This window comes from Humulus lupulus, chromosome 3, assembly GCF_963169125.1.
Source record: "Humulus lupulus chromosome 3, drHumLupu1.1, whole genome shotgun sequence".
NCBI lineage: Eukaryota > Viridiplantae > Streptophyta > Magnoliopsida > Rosales > Cannabaceae > Humulus > Humulus lupulus.
Genome location: NC_084795.1, coordinates 189,284,907 through 189,303,526, shown reverse-complemented (window position 1 = coordinate 189,303,526; position 18,620 = coordinate 189,284,907).

The following is an 18,620-nucleotide window of genomic DNA, read 5'->3' as shown; positions in this document are numbered from 1 at the left end:
GTGTGGCTGCTGAAATCACAAGGAGAAAAGGAGAGGAAATGAAAGAAAAAGAAAAGAGAAGAAGGAGGTTCTAACCTAGGTGTAACGCCCTGGATAACCAAGATTGTTACACTGTGTATTTTAAAATAGTGCAAGACTTGCTAATCAAGTCGTTTGAACAATAATGTGTTCCTAAAGTCAACTATCGAGTTAGGGTTAAAAGATTTTGATCATAAACGATTAATTTTCATTCAAATAGATGTTTGGTACATGGGATCCCAAAAACAGGGTATAAGTGATAATTTACAACCCTCAAAATTTTAATACAATCAAAAGCCACTATAATGGCAAAATACAAGTTTTAAGGCTCTCTCCCTATACTTTCCCTCGGTCGTGGCAGACGAGCAGTTGGCTATGTACACCTCGCCCTCAAAGCTCTCCAACTCATGGTTGGTCCAGCTTTCCTTTGCCTTTACCTGCACCATGTAGCACCAGTGAGCTAAGGCCCAACAAGAAAACCATAAAATGCAAGCGCATATAACAACAATAATATTCAATTAGTCTTACTCAATCAATTCAGTCATTTAAATGAATTCAAGCATATAACTAAACAATAGTAAACATATCAACTCAAACCCATATCGTAACCAATTACACAAATGCTCAGGGTTGGCACACTTAGGCCGAGCCCTCTATTTATTTAGCTGACCTTGGCTCTCTTAGGCCGAGCTGCATTCAGTACGCTTATCATCAGCCCCGACACTCTTATGTAGTGCACCAAATTTTTATTTTATTTTAGTAATTTTGTGCTTTATTTTATTTAATTGTTAAGTGTCATGAATTATTATTTTTAATTGTTAGAATTTGTTGGTAGAAATTGTGTGAATTTAATTGTTAATTATTTTGTTTATTTATTAATTTAATTTGTGAATAAAATGAGTTTTGGTTGAATACACCAATGTGCATGGTAGGTAGTGATGTGCCTTAGTGATTAAGTGTGGCCATGTGCATGGTTACATGGTGCACATGCAGTAGAATTTTATACAAACCTTTATTTCCTTTATTAGAATTATTTTATTTAATTAGAATTAAAATAAATAAATAAATAAAGAAAAGGAAAGTGATGTGGGCATGTAAGGCTATATTGGGAATGGAGGATTTCTTTTCCTTTTTGGTTTGGAAATAGAGTGAGTTGATTGGATGACTATTGGCTAAAATAGGAAAAGAGTTGTCATCTTTTATGCACTCTTTATTTTCATCCAATTAAGAAAATCAAATAAAAATTTAAAGTGAATGAAAATATAGAAAATAGGAAACTTACCCTTTTTCTCTTTGGACTAGTTATTGCCTTAGGTTAGATAAAAGGGAAAGAAAGAAAGGAAGAGGCATTTTTGTGCATTGGAGTCGTCGTCCATAGAGAGAGAAAGGGAGAGAGTGAACATAAGAAGGAGAGAGGAGAAAGAAAGGATGAAGGAGAGGAAGAAGAGGAAGGTTTTGAAAAAAACTAGGTATGGTTTCTTGTCTTGTTTGATCCTTGGGTTAATTTTCTAAGTCTAAGGTTCTTCCCCTCAATCCTAAGTTTTGTTTCTTCTTTTTCTTGATATGGGTTTCAAAAACCCTAGGTTGTTCAAGTGTGATTGCCATTTTGGGTCTTGATTCATAGCAAGACAGGTAAAGGAGATCTCTAACCGTGTTATTGTTATGATGACTTATATGATCTATACTTTGTTTTTGATAAGTTGTTGGTTGTTGGAATGGATGTTTGCCTCTATGTATTATGATTATTCTCCATGTTTCTATTTTGTTAATCCATAGGAACATGAAAGGAAATATTGATGTAGGTTTTGTATGAGTAGTTTTCTATAAAAGAGTCGTCACTGCAAAAATAGGCTTTAACTTCGGTTTTTATACATAGAATTGTTGAGAAATACATAAAAAGCGAAGTTAAAGCTTTTAATGGACTTTTAACTTCGCTTTTTGGTTTGGCACTCAAAGGAGATAACCTATTACTTCGGTTTTATTGAAGATAAGTAAAACGGAGCTTTTAACTTCATTTTTTTTTAAATCGAAGCTGAAAGGTACCCTATAACTTCGGTCTTTTTAAAAAAATCGAAGTTAAAAGGTACCCTTTAGCTTTGGTCTTTTCGTAATAACCGAAGTTAAAGGGTACCTTTTAACTTCGATTTAAAAAAAAACTGAAGTTAAAGGTCTTTAAAACCCTTTTCCACCTGCACTCCTCCTCATTCTGAAACGCAAATAGACCTGAAAATCCCCATTATCACCATGAGAGAGAAAATGGTTTCACCTATTTTCCATAATTTTTCTTGTTTTCTTCCAATTTCTTCAATCATTTTTGCTAAAAAAAAAACTCATCTATATCATAGAAAACTGATTATATTTAGTTTTGAGAGGAAAAAGTTGTTCATTTTATAATGGGTATGGGTGGTGGTCAAAAATACCAATTGTTTTTTGTTTTGAATGGATTTTCAACATCCAAACACGTTTTTGAGCTTTGAAATAGGTATGAATTGTTAAATATTTGTCCGTATGATTTTTTATATTTTTTTTGCTTATTATTTCGGATTTATTATATATATTTTTTTACAATATATTGATAATTTATAGGTTTTTAAGGTTGATAATCTTGATTTGGAGTTGCATTTGACTATTTAAAGAGGTATGAATCTTCCAACTATGTGATTATGATAATTTTCTTTATTAATCTGACTTTAATATTATTATTTATAATAATTATTTGGCGTATTAATCAAGTTAATATTTTGTTCAAAGTGTCATTTGTATAAATATGTTTTAATGTTTAGTTTGTATTAAATATTAAATATGTTTGGTACTAGTTATATATAAACTCAATAATTTAATACTTTATTTTTGTTTAAACTTTTTAGGACGATTATTGTTTTGGCGGTATTTTGGTTTTGAATTGACGGTTACTAACTTGAAGATTAAATTGAAGGTGAGTACGTATTTTAGTTTTATTTATTACTATTGCACATATTTATAGAATTATAGTTAATTTATATTGAATTTAGTGGAAATTAAGTTTGAAAACTAGTGAAGTAGGTTCTAGAAAATTTGTGTGTTGTGGTGGTATAAGGATGAAATTATGTATAATGATTATTGTTTTTCTTTGTATTGAATTAGTATGTACTTATGACATTAAAGTATGTTATAGAAATAGAGGAAACTCTACCCAATTTTTTAGGATTTATTAATTGAACATGTTTTTAAATATGTAATATTTATTCATAGAGTTGTAATTTAAACTTTTTAGGTTTGGCAGTAGGTTTTGAATAGGATATCAAGAATTTGTGTGTTATGTTGATAACCATAAGTCCCTAGTTTGAAGTAACATTATCATGCCTCTTGATTGGATAAGGTTACTTTGAACTACATGTTTGGATAGTCCTATTTATAGGGAAAATTCTGCTAATTTTTTTTAAAAATATATATATATTTAATACGTATAAAATTTCAATATTTCAAATAATTACTTAGGTGAACTTCACATGTTTAGTTGTATGAACAATTTAGATGTTTATGTGGTACTTAACTTTTATTTATGTATGAATGTGTATATATATGTACATTAAGTCGATATAGTTTGTGAATTTATTTTATTTTAAGTTTATTGGAATGTTCAAATATATTTATTAATATTAAAATAATTGAAAATTAGAATTAAAAAAATAATTATGAAAATATTTTATAAAAACCAAAATAATAATAAAAATTAAATTTTAGGAAAAAATACCTTTAAGTTCGGTTATTATGTAAAAACCAAAGTAGAAGGGTTTTAACTTCAGTTTTTACATAATAACCGAACTTCGGTTTTTACATAATAATCGAAGTTAAAGGGTACCTTTTAACTTCAGTTTTTAAATACTTTTAACTTCTCTCGGATTAACTTTAGTGAATATCTCCGTGAGATCCGAAGAATAACAAGCGAAAAAACTGAAGTTAAAGCCTAGCTATGAAATCTTGTGGTTATATTCTCATTGTGTTTTGAATCGATGATTTATGATTATGATTACTTTGTTATATAGAGAAGATGGATGATTTAAGATGTTGATTTATATATTTCATGCTAAAGGTAATATTGGAATACTTAAAAGAGGTCTAGAAACATGTTAAGGTACCTGTGGATGTGAATATGAAATTTTTGGTATTTTGTGTTCATGTCATGTGGGTTTTGATCTATAGGGAAATTATCAATGCATGTTGTTCATTTTCTTATTTTCTTTGATGTCACCTACACTCATTAGAAACATGCTAGGTTATTTGGTTAATTGAGAATTTATCTTAAGTCTTTTATAAATATTAATTTGATGATACATGAATGTTATTGTATGAGTTTTGTGAAGCATGATGTAAAAGAAAATAAATTTCATGATTATATATGCTTGCTGATTTTTGTGTATGATTGGTGTGAAATTTGGTGAAATAATGATTTACACGCATAAGTGATATTCCAAGTGCTATGATGATTTTATGACATTAAAATGATATTTTTACTCAAATAAATACCTACATTTTTTTTTTATATTTTATAAAGAAAATATAAGTTTTAATTCCAAGTTTATGATTATTGAGTGTTTTATATGTTGCTGGAAGATTTTGGTAAACATGATAAATGTCTTTTAATTGAAAGGAATTTTGTATGGTTGTTGAAATAAATTAATACCCTAAATCATGTATTTATTAAAATGATATTTTTAATTGTAACAATGAATTTTCACATTTTTAATAAGTATGGTTTTCTTTATTCTAATTAAGAAAATGTTGGGTTAAATTCACATGTGACTTTTAAACAAATAAATAGGTACTGAAGGTTTAGATAAATAAATTAAAAATAATTATTTTGTTTAACTTACATGGGTTTACACTTCATAAATTAAATGTTAATTAATACAAGCAAAAATATATTTTCCCCACACTTAAAATTATATTTTCTTACTCCAAATCTTGTATTTTTGTTAACTTAAAATAAAATGTTATTTTCTAGAAGAAATATGATATTTACAAGTACCTTTAGATAATTTCAAGTTTTGTTATTTCTCTATACAATTTAAAATGGAATTATTATTATTATTATTATTATTTTGAAAGTGGCTAAATAAATTATTTTTATGAAATAAAAATAATGCCCTAAGAGGTTTAATCAACTTAGAAATTTTAACAGAAATAAATAATGGTGAGGAAATATTGTTGCTAAATCTTTATTTGAAAAAGTTAAAAATAAGCGTGTATGAATTATCATTTTTAACGTCACTTTTTAACAACGCTCTCACGTATGCATGTCGCATGCAAATAAACTTTTACGTTAAAAAATATGCCTACTATTCAACCATATAATTTTCACTTGAAAACCATGCATGAATAATTGGTAGAATTTGCATTATTATTGTGTGATTCTATGTGGAAAATGTGCATGTTTGGAAATTATGTGTAAATTGCACCATGTGTGCAAGACCCATGCACACATGGGGTATATGTGTTGGGCACAAAAAATCTCATGTGAAGCTAAAAAATACTATTTGATTATGATTATAGGCTCGTTGTGAAGTTTGTTCAATTTTTGCTTTGCTCGAACCTGACGTAAGAAAATTAGATAGAATTTTGTTTATTTATGCTATGAAATGGTAAGATGGGTTTGTTTGAGGATAAATGATATGTATGATGATATACCTTGTGATATGAAGCATGAATTGCTATTTTGAGATGATATAATGAATTTGATGAATCATGTATTTCCTTTGCGTTGATATGACTGGATTGCATGTATTTTGTATGTTGTATGAAAATTAAATGGTTGTTAGCGTGTTGAACGTGACACAACAAAGGGTACTAAGGATATAAAGACGTAACCCGAGTTACTAAGATACAACGTAACTCATAGGGAGGACGCGCCGAGGTTATTCAAGGACCAGAGCCTCTTGTTTACCTCAAGATGTGACATGGACAAGAGAGGGGGCCATGTTCACAAGGATGTGATGATGATGTTTGAATATGCTGGTGATGTATGATGATAATGTCTATGTATAATGTATGATGATGACGTGTAAGTATGATGTATGGCGATGTATGGATATGATATTGTATGAGACTTACGATACGATTATGTTTTTGTTATGTTTTTCTTTGTATGTTGTTTGTACATCCTTACTGGGCTTTTAGCTCACCCCCTTACTTTCTCCCTTTTAGGTAATAAATAGGGTTTATCTTTGGTACGCATGGTGATGTGAGGAGTTCCGACGTCAGAGTGTGTATGGAGTGGGGGTATCCTATGGGAGAGTAAACGATCAACTTAAACGCCAATTTTTAAAGAACGGTGTTATGTTTTATTTTGATTTCAAAACTTATCTGTGGGACTTGAACAATATTTATTTTTAAAAGTTTCATGAGAACTTTTATTTTTATTTTAAACTATTAGGCCCAACTTGCATGTTTTAGCAAGGCCCCACTGGATTTTCATATGTTAAGTGATTTTCATTAAATAAGTTTATGAGGTTGATGAACTATTACAAAGTAGTAGTCTTGGGCATTTTACATCTTAGGTCGTTCATTCTCGTATACATAACAATCGTATAATCACACAATACACATATCTAGTTATTGGGAACCTCAGTCCCATTCACAACCACAAGGGTGCAGTCTTCTTACCTCGAATCCCGAGCAAAGAATACAGAACGGTCCCGAGCACGATCCTTAGTCCCGAGCCTTGGTGATAAACCTAGTCACAGTGTCAATGGGTAACTGTCAATTTCTAATCAAATTAAATACTTAGGAAACAATAGCTAGCCTCAGAGACCTCGATTTCTACTAAATCGGGTAGTAGAAATCATCCCGAGCATTTAGGTTTGAATTCTTGAGCCTCCCCGAGCCTTAGACCCCATTTCCCCTTAATTCCCCATTTAGGGTCGCGACTTGCCCTTGAGGGCCGCGACCCGCTCCTTGGACAGAGGCTCAATCCTCCCTGATGGGGGACACGAGCCACGACCTGCTCTCCTCCGAGTCGCGGTGTGCCTAGCGAACAGAGGTTCCTAGCCTCCAAAATTAATGCGAGTCGCAAAGCCTGAAGAACAAGATCGCGACCCGAGCCCCTAAATCCAGAAAAACCACTGTTTTTCAATGTTTCTTCACGAGCCTAACCTCAAATTCACACCCCAAACCAACAGTTAAACCTGGATTTAAGCCTAGAATTACCATCCTTTTGGTCCAAACATTATATCTAGCTCATAATCAATTCTTACTCTTATTAAATGCTCAAATTCAAGCAAAACCAGCTAACAACTAAGACTCATGCAAACTCAAATCTTAACATGGTTTTAACAGAATTTTAGAGAAACTAACTTGAATTCATACCTCAGTTTGCAGCCTAATTCCTCACCAAGGGCTTTGGATGATCCCAACTTGATCCACTATATTCCCACAGATGAATTCCCAACTTGCTCCTTGAGTTTCTCCTTGAAAATTCTAAGATTTCCCCTTAGTTCTAGAGTGAGGAAAGAAAAACGTTTTTTTGAAAGTTTGAGGGATTTCTAGTGTTTTCTGATACACTCCCAATACCCTTCTGTGTGTATCCTAACCCAACAAAAGACCATTTTTCCTTTTAAGCTTATCTAGCCCTAAAATTACCCCTAAGGGTAGATTGGTCATTTTCCCTCGGTTCCCGCTAATTCTTCAATTGTTCCTACTATTAACCAATTAACCCAATCATGTCTCATTAATTACCAAATACATATTCATTACTCAATAAATCCCAAAACATTCTCTAACTTTCCAAAATAACCCCAGGCTCCCCCAAGCTGGGTATTTAAACCCCACTGTGACTATTTCACTATTCCACTCACTAGGACCGTCTCGAGCCATGAACTGCAAATATATCCACTTAAAATCACATTTATGCCCTCAATGAGTCAAAATTACAAATATGCCCTTATAAGCTATAAATGGCCCACATGCATATCTACTACTCATAAACATGAATATAATATATTCATATAATCATATTAGTCATGCATGCCACATAGTTACGTATTTAACCAATTAAACACACATATAAACCAATTATGTCTTCCCAGCACGATAATCAAGGCACTAAGCCCTATTAGCAATTTTTGGTCGTTACAACTATCCCCTCCTACTGAGAATTTCATCCTCGAAATTTACCTAAATAACTCGGGATACTGATCCCGCATAGCTGACTCAAGCTCCCAGGTCGCTTCCTCGACCTTGCTATTCCTCCATAACTCTTTGACTAGAGGAATCATCTTGTTCCATAGAACCTTATATTTCTTATCTAGGACCTGAACCGGTTGCTCCACATATGACAAATCTGTCTGCAACTCCAAATCCTCATACTTCAACACATGAGTCGTATTTGAGACGTACTTCTGAAGCATAGAAATGTGGAATATGTCGTGAACCCTTGATAACGATGGTGGTAAAGCCAATCTATAGGCCATCTGCCCGATCCTTTCCAGGATCTCGAAAGATCCTATGAATCTAGGGCTCAATTTTCCCTTTTTCCTAAACCTCCTCACCCCTCGCAGTGGTGACACTCGCAGAAACACGTGGTTCCCTACCTGGAACCCCATGTCCCTACGCTTAGGATTAGCGTAGCTTTTCTGTCTATTCTACGAAGTGAGCATTTGAGCTTGGATATTCTCAATAGCTTCATTAGTCTTCTGAACCATCTCTGATCCCAAATACTTTCTCTTATCCATCTCATTCCAATGAATGGGTGATCTACATCTCCTTCCATACAACATCTCGTATGGAGATACTTCGATCGTTGATTGATAATTGTTGTTGTATGAAAATTCAATCAACGGAAGGTACTTACTCCAAGACCCCTCAAAGTATAATACACACGCCCTAAGCGTGTCTTCCAGTACCTGAATCTTCCTCTCAGACTGTCCATCTATCTGAGGATGAAATGTTGTACTGAACTTCAACTGAGTCCCCATAGCCTTCTGCAATCCACCCCAAAACTTGGAGGTAAATATGGGATCTCGATCTGATACTATAGATTTGGGAGCCCCATGGAGACACACAATCTCCCTAACGTACAACTCCGCATACTGATCCACAGTATAGGTCGTCTTCACTGGTAGAAAGTGAGCTGACTAGGTGTATATGTCTACCATCACCCAGACCGATTCATGTAGCCCGACTGTCCTTTGTAAACCTCCCATGAAATCCATAGTAATGTCTTCCCATTTCCACTTGAAAATACCCAAAGGCTGTAGCAATCCCCCAGTCATTGATGCTCAGCCTTCACCTACTGACAAGTTAAACACTTGGCCACGTGCTCTACTACATCCTTCTTCATCCCAGGCCACCAATATAAGGTCCGTAGATCTTGGCACATCTTTGTGGTGCCTAGATGGAGTGAGTATGGTGTAGTATGGGATTCATCCAGTATCTCTCATCTAATACCCACATCTGTCGAGACACAAATCTGATCCTTATACCGTAGTAACCCAGTCTTTGAAATGGAATAGTCCTTAGCCACTTCGGCTAGGGCATTCCTTCTCCTGCAACTGTGTGTCATCCATCTGACCCTCTCTAGAAGGGTCGAATGTAAGGTAATATTGGCCAACCGGCCCACAACCAGCTCTATCCTCTCTTTAGCCATCTCCTCTGCCAACTCCTTTGATATCTGTGTAGAGCTGAATAACTGTCCTGGGCCCCTCCAGCATAATGTGTCTGCCACTACATTGGCTTTCCCTGGGTGGTAAAGGATATCAAAATTATAATCATTTACCAAATCCAACCAACGTCTCTGCATCATATTCAAGTCCTTCTGGGTGAAGAAATACTTCAAGCTCTTATGATCGGTATATATCTCGCACTTTTCTCCAAATAAATAATGTCGCCAAACTTTCAGTGCAAATACCACCGCTGTCAACTCCAGATCATGGGTAGTGTATCGCTGCTCATACTCCTTCAGCTCTCGTGATGCATAAGCAATAACCTTCTCATTTTGAATCAACACGCATCCCAATCCCAATCTCTATGCATCATAATATTCTACAAACTTCCCTCCCTCCGAAGGAAGACTCAACATAGGAGTAGTAATCAGCCGTCACTTCAGTTCCTGAAAGCTATTCTCACACTTACCCGACTAGACAAACTTCAGAGTCTTCCGTGTCAATTCTGTCTTCGGTGTAGCAATCTTCGAGAACCCTTCCACAAACTGTCTGTAATATCCCGCTAATCCAAGGAAACTCCTATCCTTTAAAGCGTTCTTTAGCCTCGGCCAATCTCTCACTGCCTCTACCTTAGCTGGATCCACCTCAATCCCATCTTCACCAACAATGTGTCCAAGGAATGTCACTTCTGGTAGCCAGTCTCTGCAATAAACCGATGCTCTCTCAATCTCTGCAATACCTACCGGAGATGTCGCTCATGCTATGCCTCTGAACTAGAGTAAACCAAGATGTTGTCAATGAAGACAATCACGAACTGGTCTAAGAAGTCCTTGAACACCCTGTTCATCAGATCCATGAATGTTGCTAGGGCATTGGTCAGACCAAATGACATGACCAAGAACTCATAATGCCCATACCTCGTTTGGAAGGCCATCTTCGGAATATCCTCGTCCTTGATCCTTAGCTGGTGATAACCAGATCGAAGATCAATCTTTGAGAATATCGTCTTTCCCTGCAACTGATCGAACAGGTCATTGATCCTTGGTAAGGGGCATTTGTTCTTGATGGTCAACTTGTTCAACTCCCTGTAGTCTATACTCATTCTCAAAGTCTCATCCTTCTTCTTCACGACAAAATCGGAGTGCCCCATGGCGAGAAGCTAGATTTGATAAACCCCAAATCTAGAAGCTCTTGTAGTTGTATCTTCAACTCCTTTAGTTCCATCGGAGCCATCCTATATGGTGCCCTTAATACTGGCTTTGTACCCAGCGCTAACTCGATGATGAACTGAATCTCCCTGTGCGGTGACAGTCCTGGTAAATTTTCAGGAAATACATCCAAGAACTCGCGTATCATTCTAGTTTCTCTCGGCTCCGCTGGCATAACTCTGGTGGTATCCCCCACGCTAGCAAGAAAACCTACACAACCTCCCTGTAATAGGTCCCTAGCCCTCAACGCTGATATCATGGGTATGTGGGGTCCATGCACGACACCCAGGAAAACAAAGGGGTCATCACCCTCAGGCTCAAAGGTCACCATCTTCTTCCTACAATCTATAGTAGCTCTATATCTGACAAACCAATCCATCCCTAGAATAATATCAAAGTCATCCATACTCAACTCGATCAAATCTACTGATAGTTCCCTACTATCTACCATCACTTGCAGTGCTCTAATCCATCTCCTAGAAACTACCAGCTCCCCTGTAGACAGTATAGTCCCAAACCCCACAGTATAATACTCACTAGGTCTACACAATCTATCGATTACCTTACTAGAAACAAACGAATGTGTAGCACCAGAGTCAGTCAATACACTATAAGAAGAGCCTGTGCTAGAAAGCAGACCTGTCATTACTGTGTGACTAGCCTTGGCCTCTACCTTCATCAAGGTGAACACTCGAGCTGGAGTCAAGCCGTCTGCTTTCCCTAGTTCCTCTATCTTTGTTGATGGGAAATCCTTCTTGAGGTGTCCCACCACCTCACACAGATAACAAGCCTTTGCCCAACATTCGCTCGAATGGCGCTTCCTGCATCTCATGCATTCTGGATAACTCCTCCATGTCTCACCACCTCCCTGGCAGCAACCCCGACCCCTCCTATCAGGACCAACAGTGGTCGAAGTGTCAGGGGTCTTCCTCTTCAAATCATTGGGGCCTCCACTCCTACCAGACCCTGTATATGGAGGCACTTCCCTGTGAACATCCTGTTTCGCAACGCTCTCCCTATAGATCTTATTCTTTGCCTCTTCTGCAGTAAGAGCCTTCTCAAGTCGTCTGCCTAGGTATCGATGTAATCCTCACATCCTGGGCTATCATAGCATTGAGCCCTCGAACGAACCTGTCCTGCCTGGGCGCATCTGTAGGCACTAAGTCTGATGCAAACTTTGTCAGCCAATTGAAATTCAAGGCATACTCTGTAACTGTCATGCTTCCTTGTACCAGCCCCGTGAATTCATTCACCTTTGCTTCCCGGATGGCAACATTGTAATACTTCTGGTTGAACAGATCTTTGAACCCATCCCAACTCAAAGTAGAAATATCCCTGGTCTGTGATGCCACCACCCACCAATTGCGGGCATCCTCCCTAAGCATATAGGTGGCACAGGCCACCCTGTCATTACCTTCCACTCTCATGAAATCTAGGATGGAGGTAATCATACTCATCCACTGTTCAGCCTTCAGTGGATTTGGTCGTCCCTCAAAGGTCAGAGGATGCTGTCTCCTCAACCGTTCATAGAGTGGTAACGACCCGAATTTGCTAATAGGGCTTAGGGCCTTGATTAGCGTGCCTGGAGGGCAATAAATGAATTATTATGTTAATATATGAATTTAAATGAATATGTGATTAGAATGCATGTTTAGGTGGAATAAATATGCATGTGGACCCCGTTTGTTTGTTAGGGGTAAATTGGTAATTTTAGCCTGCTGAGGGCATAAATGGGATAATTGTATTATATGATTAATACCATGTGTGAGTGGTGATATTGTTGTGATGCACGTGCTGAGACAGTCCTAGGGATATTTTGGGAATTCTATACTTTGAGTTTGTGAGTTAATGGTTAATGGTAATTGAGTAACTTGAGTGACCATTGGTGACCATTAAGAGTAACAGATTTTAGATGGGAAAATGGTAGATTTGTAGGAAAGGTGAAATGGCAAAAATGTCCTTGAGGTTTAGTTAGGAAAGGAATTACTTGGATGTGTAAAATAGTCTTTTGGCAGGGATTTAGATAACTTCAGATGGAGGAAAAGATGATTCACATTTCTATACTTAGGCATAATCTGTTTTGGCTGAAAACTTGAGGAGAAAACTAGAAGGAAAGAAGAAAGAGGGGAGCTGAAATTGGGAAGCTTAGGAGGAGAATCAAGTGGCTTGAGGCAATTAAAGTGGATCATAAATCAAGATTGTTCAGAGGTAAGAGTTTGTCTCTGTTTTATTTAAGTTTCAAGCTTGATTTCTAGAGAGTGAGAATGAAAATTGAAAGATAGTTGTGGCTGGTTTGTATGGGAATCCAGCTTGGTAATCAAGAGGGATTGACTTGAAGCTGGAATTGGAGAGAGTTCAAAGTCGAATTCTTGATTGAGGAAGGAGTTCTAAGCATCTTTGAATTTTCGTTTCTGGTGTGGTTTAAGAATATTGAGGCATGGTTTAAGTTTTACAAGCTTTGGTTTAAGTTTTTGGCCTACTGGTTTAAGTTTCTGAAATCTGAAACCAAAGTGTGGATTTTGGGTGTGATTGAGTGTTTGACCAGGTTGTTGGTGTTTATAGGTTGTTAAATGGTTTATTTGGGGTTTAGGTATGTGTTTGGGTTGAATATGAGGTGTTTTGGCTCGGGGAAAATGCAGGGAAAAACCCAGAATTCTGGGTTCGCGAAGGGGCGTCGCGGCCCTGTTCTTCTGCGCCGCAGCGCTAGGCTGTAGCAGGGGGGCGGACCATTCTGGGCGCCGCGGCCCTCTTTGGTGGGCGCCGCGGCGCTAGGCTATTTTCTGGGTGGGGAGATTTTGCATTTTTGGGCTTTTGCCCAGGGGGCTCAGGGGATGTTTCCGCTACATTGTTTTGGGAAATTGGAGGTCCCGAGAGTATGGGATTGGTTCCGGGAAGTGGTTTTGGATTGCTTAGTATTAAAGGGTGCTTTATGTGTGTTGTGACTAGGTTTTCAGAGAGGCTCAAGATAGAGGACCGTGCTCATGACTCTGGTGCTTTGTGAAGCTCGGGATACAGGTAAGAAAACCCTTGTTCCCATAGAGCTTGTATGCAGGGCTGAGCCCAATGTGTTTGAATTGCAGGGCGTAGCCCTTTGATTGAGTTGGTTAGTATTCAATATATGTTTGTTATGCTATGAATGCAATTATATGAATGATCGGCAAGAGCCGGGAATGGTGTAGGCCAAGGTCGGCAAGGGCCTGGAACGGCAAAGGGTCGGGAATGGCGTTAGGCACGTTGAGTGCAAGGCCGAGTACGGCAAGAGGCCAGGAGTAGCGTTGAGCACGTGGAGTGCGAGTTGCTAGGGCGAGTCCCTAAAGGATACCTGGGATATCCTCACGGTGTGGACCACGAACCCAGGGCCTGGTAAAGCGCCTCGGACGGCTAGGCCGTATGTGTTTAGCCTATTGATGGCCAGTTTGTATACTTGGTGTATGTTTTGCATATGTTATCTATTTGTGGGTTTTCTTGCTGGGCTTCGGCTCACAGATGCTCTGTGGTTTAGGTAAGGGTAAGAAGAAAGCCGACCAACCATGAGTGTAGCAGGCGTGAAGCGGCATGTACATGTTTGGCCAGCCTGGCTGCCACAGCCAGTGGATTTTGGGAGATGTTTGTAAATAACTCTAGATTTTGTCGTTTAGTTGACTTGGTTTAATTTGTATGTGGTAAATATTTCTAAACTGTATTTTGGGATCCCAAGTGGTAAACTTTTATGATTTTCAATAAAAATGGAGTTATTTCTAAAGTTTTCCTCTCTTTATGGCTTAATTACACTATTTGACCTAAAACCTCGATTAGCGAGTTGATCGCACATTTTTTTTAACTCACTTAGTAAGGCTCTAAGGAAGTAGGGCGTTACAACTTGGTATCAGAGCGAGCCAAGGTTATTGGTTCTGGAGATTGACCGAACATGTACGCTCGCTGTCAGTGATAAGCTCGACTCAGGGTTGGCTGGTATGATTGACTGAAATGTTTGAATATATGCTTGACTGCCCTGTTTGCCTGCTTATCTTATATAGAGCATGATGAATGAGTTAACATATGCATGATGTTAGGGCATGGCCCGTTGTGTGTTATATGATATATGAGTTATTGCCTATGGATGGCTGATGTGCTTGGGAGGTGATTTTGGATGTTGTTATCATGCCTAAAGAGCGGTGTCGCTGGTTGCAGGCATATTTGTTGAGAAGCCCCAACAATCAGCTAGACTCCGCGGCATTAGGGCCAAGGATGATAACCAGGGTCAGGACCCTCCACCTGCCCCACAGAATTGGCAAGAGATGTTTGCCGAGATGGAAGCAAGACTGCAGTGAACAGAGGAAGAGTTGCAACAGTTGAGGCAGCAGGCCCCACCTCAGGTCACTGGGCTGCCAGTTCAGCTGGTTGCAGCGCCAGTGCCGGCTTAACCTGTTATGGAGAACAGGTGGGAACCTTTGTATGAGAGGTTCAGGAAACAGCATCCTCCCACCTTCGAGGGTGGATCAGACCCACTGCGGGCAGAGCAGTGGATGATTATGACTTCCTCAATTCTGGATTTTATGAGGGTTCAAGGGAATGAAAGGGTAGCTTGTGCTAGCTACATGTTTAGAGAGGATGCCCGCATTTGGTGGGATGTAGAGGAATATTATAACTATGACTTGGGAAGAATTTAAGAGTATCTTTAATGAGAAATACTACAGTGTAGCAATTCGAGCTGAGAAGGTTGATGAGTTTATCAACCTGACTCAGAACCGATCGACAGTAACAGAGTATGCTATAAAGTTTGACAGATTGGCGAAGTTTGCGTCAGACCTGGTGCCGACGGATGCGGCAAGAAGGGATAGGTTTGCACGGGGGTTAAAAGTTGTGATCGCCCGCGATGTGAATATTACCTTGGATCCAGAGACTACCACTTATGGCCAGGTAGTGGACAAAGCCCTTACTGCTGAGAGGGTCGAAGATCAGATTTGGAGGGAAAGCGCTGTTAAGCGTGATGCCAGGAGGATAGTGCCTCCTTTTGTTGGATTCAGTCGTGGTGGTGGTTCTAGTGAGCAGAAGAGGAAGGCCCGAGATTTCTTTGTTCCTCCCAGTTCAGATAGGAGGGCACGGGGTGCTTCCATTGGCCGATAGGGTGGCAGTGACAACTAGAGGAGTTTTCCAGTGTGTCTGCGGTGCAGGTGACGACGTCATGGTGAGTGCAGGATCAGGACCTGCTTTGCTTTTGGGGGTGCCAGTCATCTGAAGAGGGATTGCCCTCAAGTTAAGAAGGAGGAGCAGAAGCAGAGTGACAGTCTTGCTCGTGCCAGGGTATTTACTTTGACCCAGACCAAGGCGGAGGCTAGCCCCTCAGTTGTGGCAGGTCGGATCTCTAGCGCTGGTTCTTTGTATACTGCATTGATTGACTCAAGGGCTACCCATTCATTTGTATCTGCTAGAGTGATAGACCAGCTTTGTAGACCTAGTGGTGTGTATGCTAGGGGATTTCAGACTTTGTTGCCAATAGGAGAACTGGTAGTCTCTAGGAAATGGATTAGAGCATTGCCAGTAGAGGTAGATGGTAGGGAACTGTCTCTTGATTTGATTGAGTTAGAGATGGATGACTTTGATATGATTCTAGGAATGGATTGGCTATCAAAGCATGGGGCTACGATTGACTGCAAGTGCAGAATGGTGACTTTTGAACCAGAAGGGGAGGTACCCTTTGTGTTTGTGGGGACAGTTAGTGGACCACGAGTACCAATGATTTCAGCATTGAGGGCTAGAGACCTAGTGCAGGAGGGTTGCATAGGATTCCTAGCAAGTGTTGTGGATACCTCTAGGGTGGTGTCGGTTGGACCGGGTGAGACTAGATTGGTGTGTGAGTTTCTGAATTTGTTTCCAGCGGATTTGCCAGGGTTGCCGCCGCAGCGAGAGGTTGACTTTGTTATAGAGTTGGTACCAGGAGCAGAGCCAATATCTAGGACACCTTATAGAATGGCTCCAGCGGAGTTAAAGGAGTTGAGGATTCAGTTGCAGGAGTTACTTGATTTGGGGTTCATCAGACCGAGTTTCTCTCCATGGGGTGCTCATGTGTTGTTTGTTAAGAAGAAGGATGGATCCCTTAGGATGTATATTGACTACAGGGAGCTGAACAAGTTAACCATTAAGAACAAGTATCCACTACCTAGGATCAACAATTTATTTGACCAGTTACAGGGAAGAACAATGTTTTCCAAGATAGATCTCCGACCAGGTTACCATCAGTTAAGGATTAAAGAGGAGGACATACTAAAGACCGATTTCCGAACGAGGTATGGACATTATGAATTCCTGGTTATGTCCTTTGGATTAACCAATGCCCCAGTAGCCTTCATGGACATGATGAATAGGGTTTCCAAGGATTATCTGGACAAGTTTGTGATTGTATTCATCGACGACATCCTAGTGTACTCCCAGTCAGAGACAGAGCACGAGCAGCATCTACGGTTGGTTCTACAGCGGTTGAGAGAGCATAAGTTATATGCTAAGTTCAGTAAGTGTGAGTTCTGGTTACCACAAGTTACATTTCTGGGTCATATTGTCAGTAAGGAAGGGATTCTGGTTGACCCAAGTAAGATTGAGGCGGTCAGAGATTGGCCTAGACTTAGCAACGTTCCTGAAGTGAGAAGCTTTCTGGGTTTAGCAGGGTATTACCGACGGTTCGCAGAAGGGTTCTCCAGAATAGCTACGCCATTGACCGAACTGACAAAGAAGAAGACAGGGTATGTCTGGACGGACAGATGTGAGAACAGTTTCAAGGAGTTGAAGCGGCGACTGATCATCGCGCCAGTGTTAAGCTTGCCAACAGAGAATGAAAAGTTTGTGGTTTACTGTGATGCATCCATACAGGGTTTGGGGTGCGTGTTGATGTAAGCTGGTAAGGTGATAGCCTATGCATTGAGACAGTTAAAGGAATATGAGCAGAGATATCCCACGCATGATTTGGAGTTGGCAGTGGTGGTGTTCGCACTTACGATTTGGAGACATTATCTTTATGGTGAGAAGTGCGAGATATACACCGATCATAAGAGCCTAAAGTATATCTTTACTCAGAAGGACTTGAATATGCGCCAGAGGCGGTGGCTAGAGTTGGTTAAGGATTATGATTGTGATATCCTATACCATCCTAGGAAGGCTAATGTAGTGGCTGATGCATTGAGCCAGAGAGGCCCAGGACAGTTGTGTAGTTCGAGGCAGATATCTGATCAGTTAGCTGAGGAGATGACTAGAGCAGGTATAGAGTTGGTGGTTGGTCTGTTGGCCAACATCATTCTTCAGTCTACATTCCTTGAGAGGATCAAGGAAGCGTGGGGGAAAGATTCCCAGTTGAGAGGTCATAGGGAGAGTGTCTTGGTCGGAGCGACTAAGGACTTTTCCATTTCAGAGATAGGGTTACTGAAGTATTAGGGCCGGATTTGTGTTCTAATGGATTCTAATATCCGGCGAGAGATCTTAGATGAATCGCATACCACTCCCTATTCTTTGCACCCGGGTACGACGAAGATGTACCAGGACTTGAGAGCTCCGTAGGTCGGGCATGAAGAGGGATGTGGTGGATTATGTGGCTAAGTGCTGAACTTGCCAGCAGGTTAAGGCTGAGCATCAGAGACCAGCAGGGATTGCTGCAGCCTCTGGGGATCCCAAAATGGAAGTGGGAAGATATCACTATGGATTTTGTGGTTGGTTTGTCGAGGACTGTAGGACAGCATAACTCGGTGTCGGTGATTGTGGATAGGTATACCAAGACCGCCCACTTTTTACC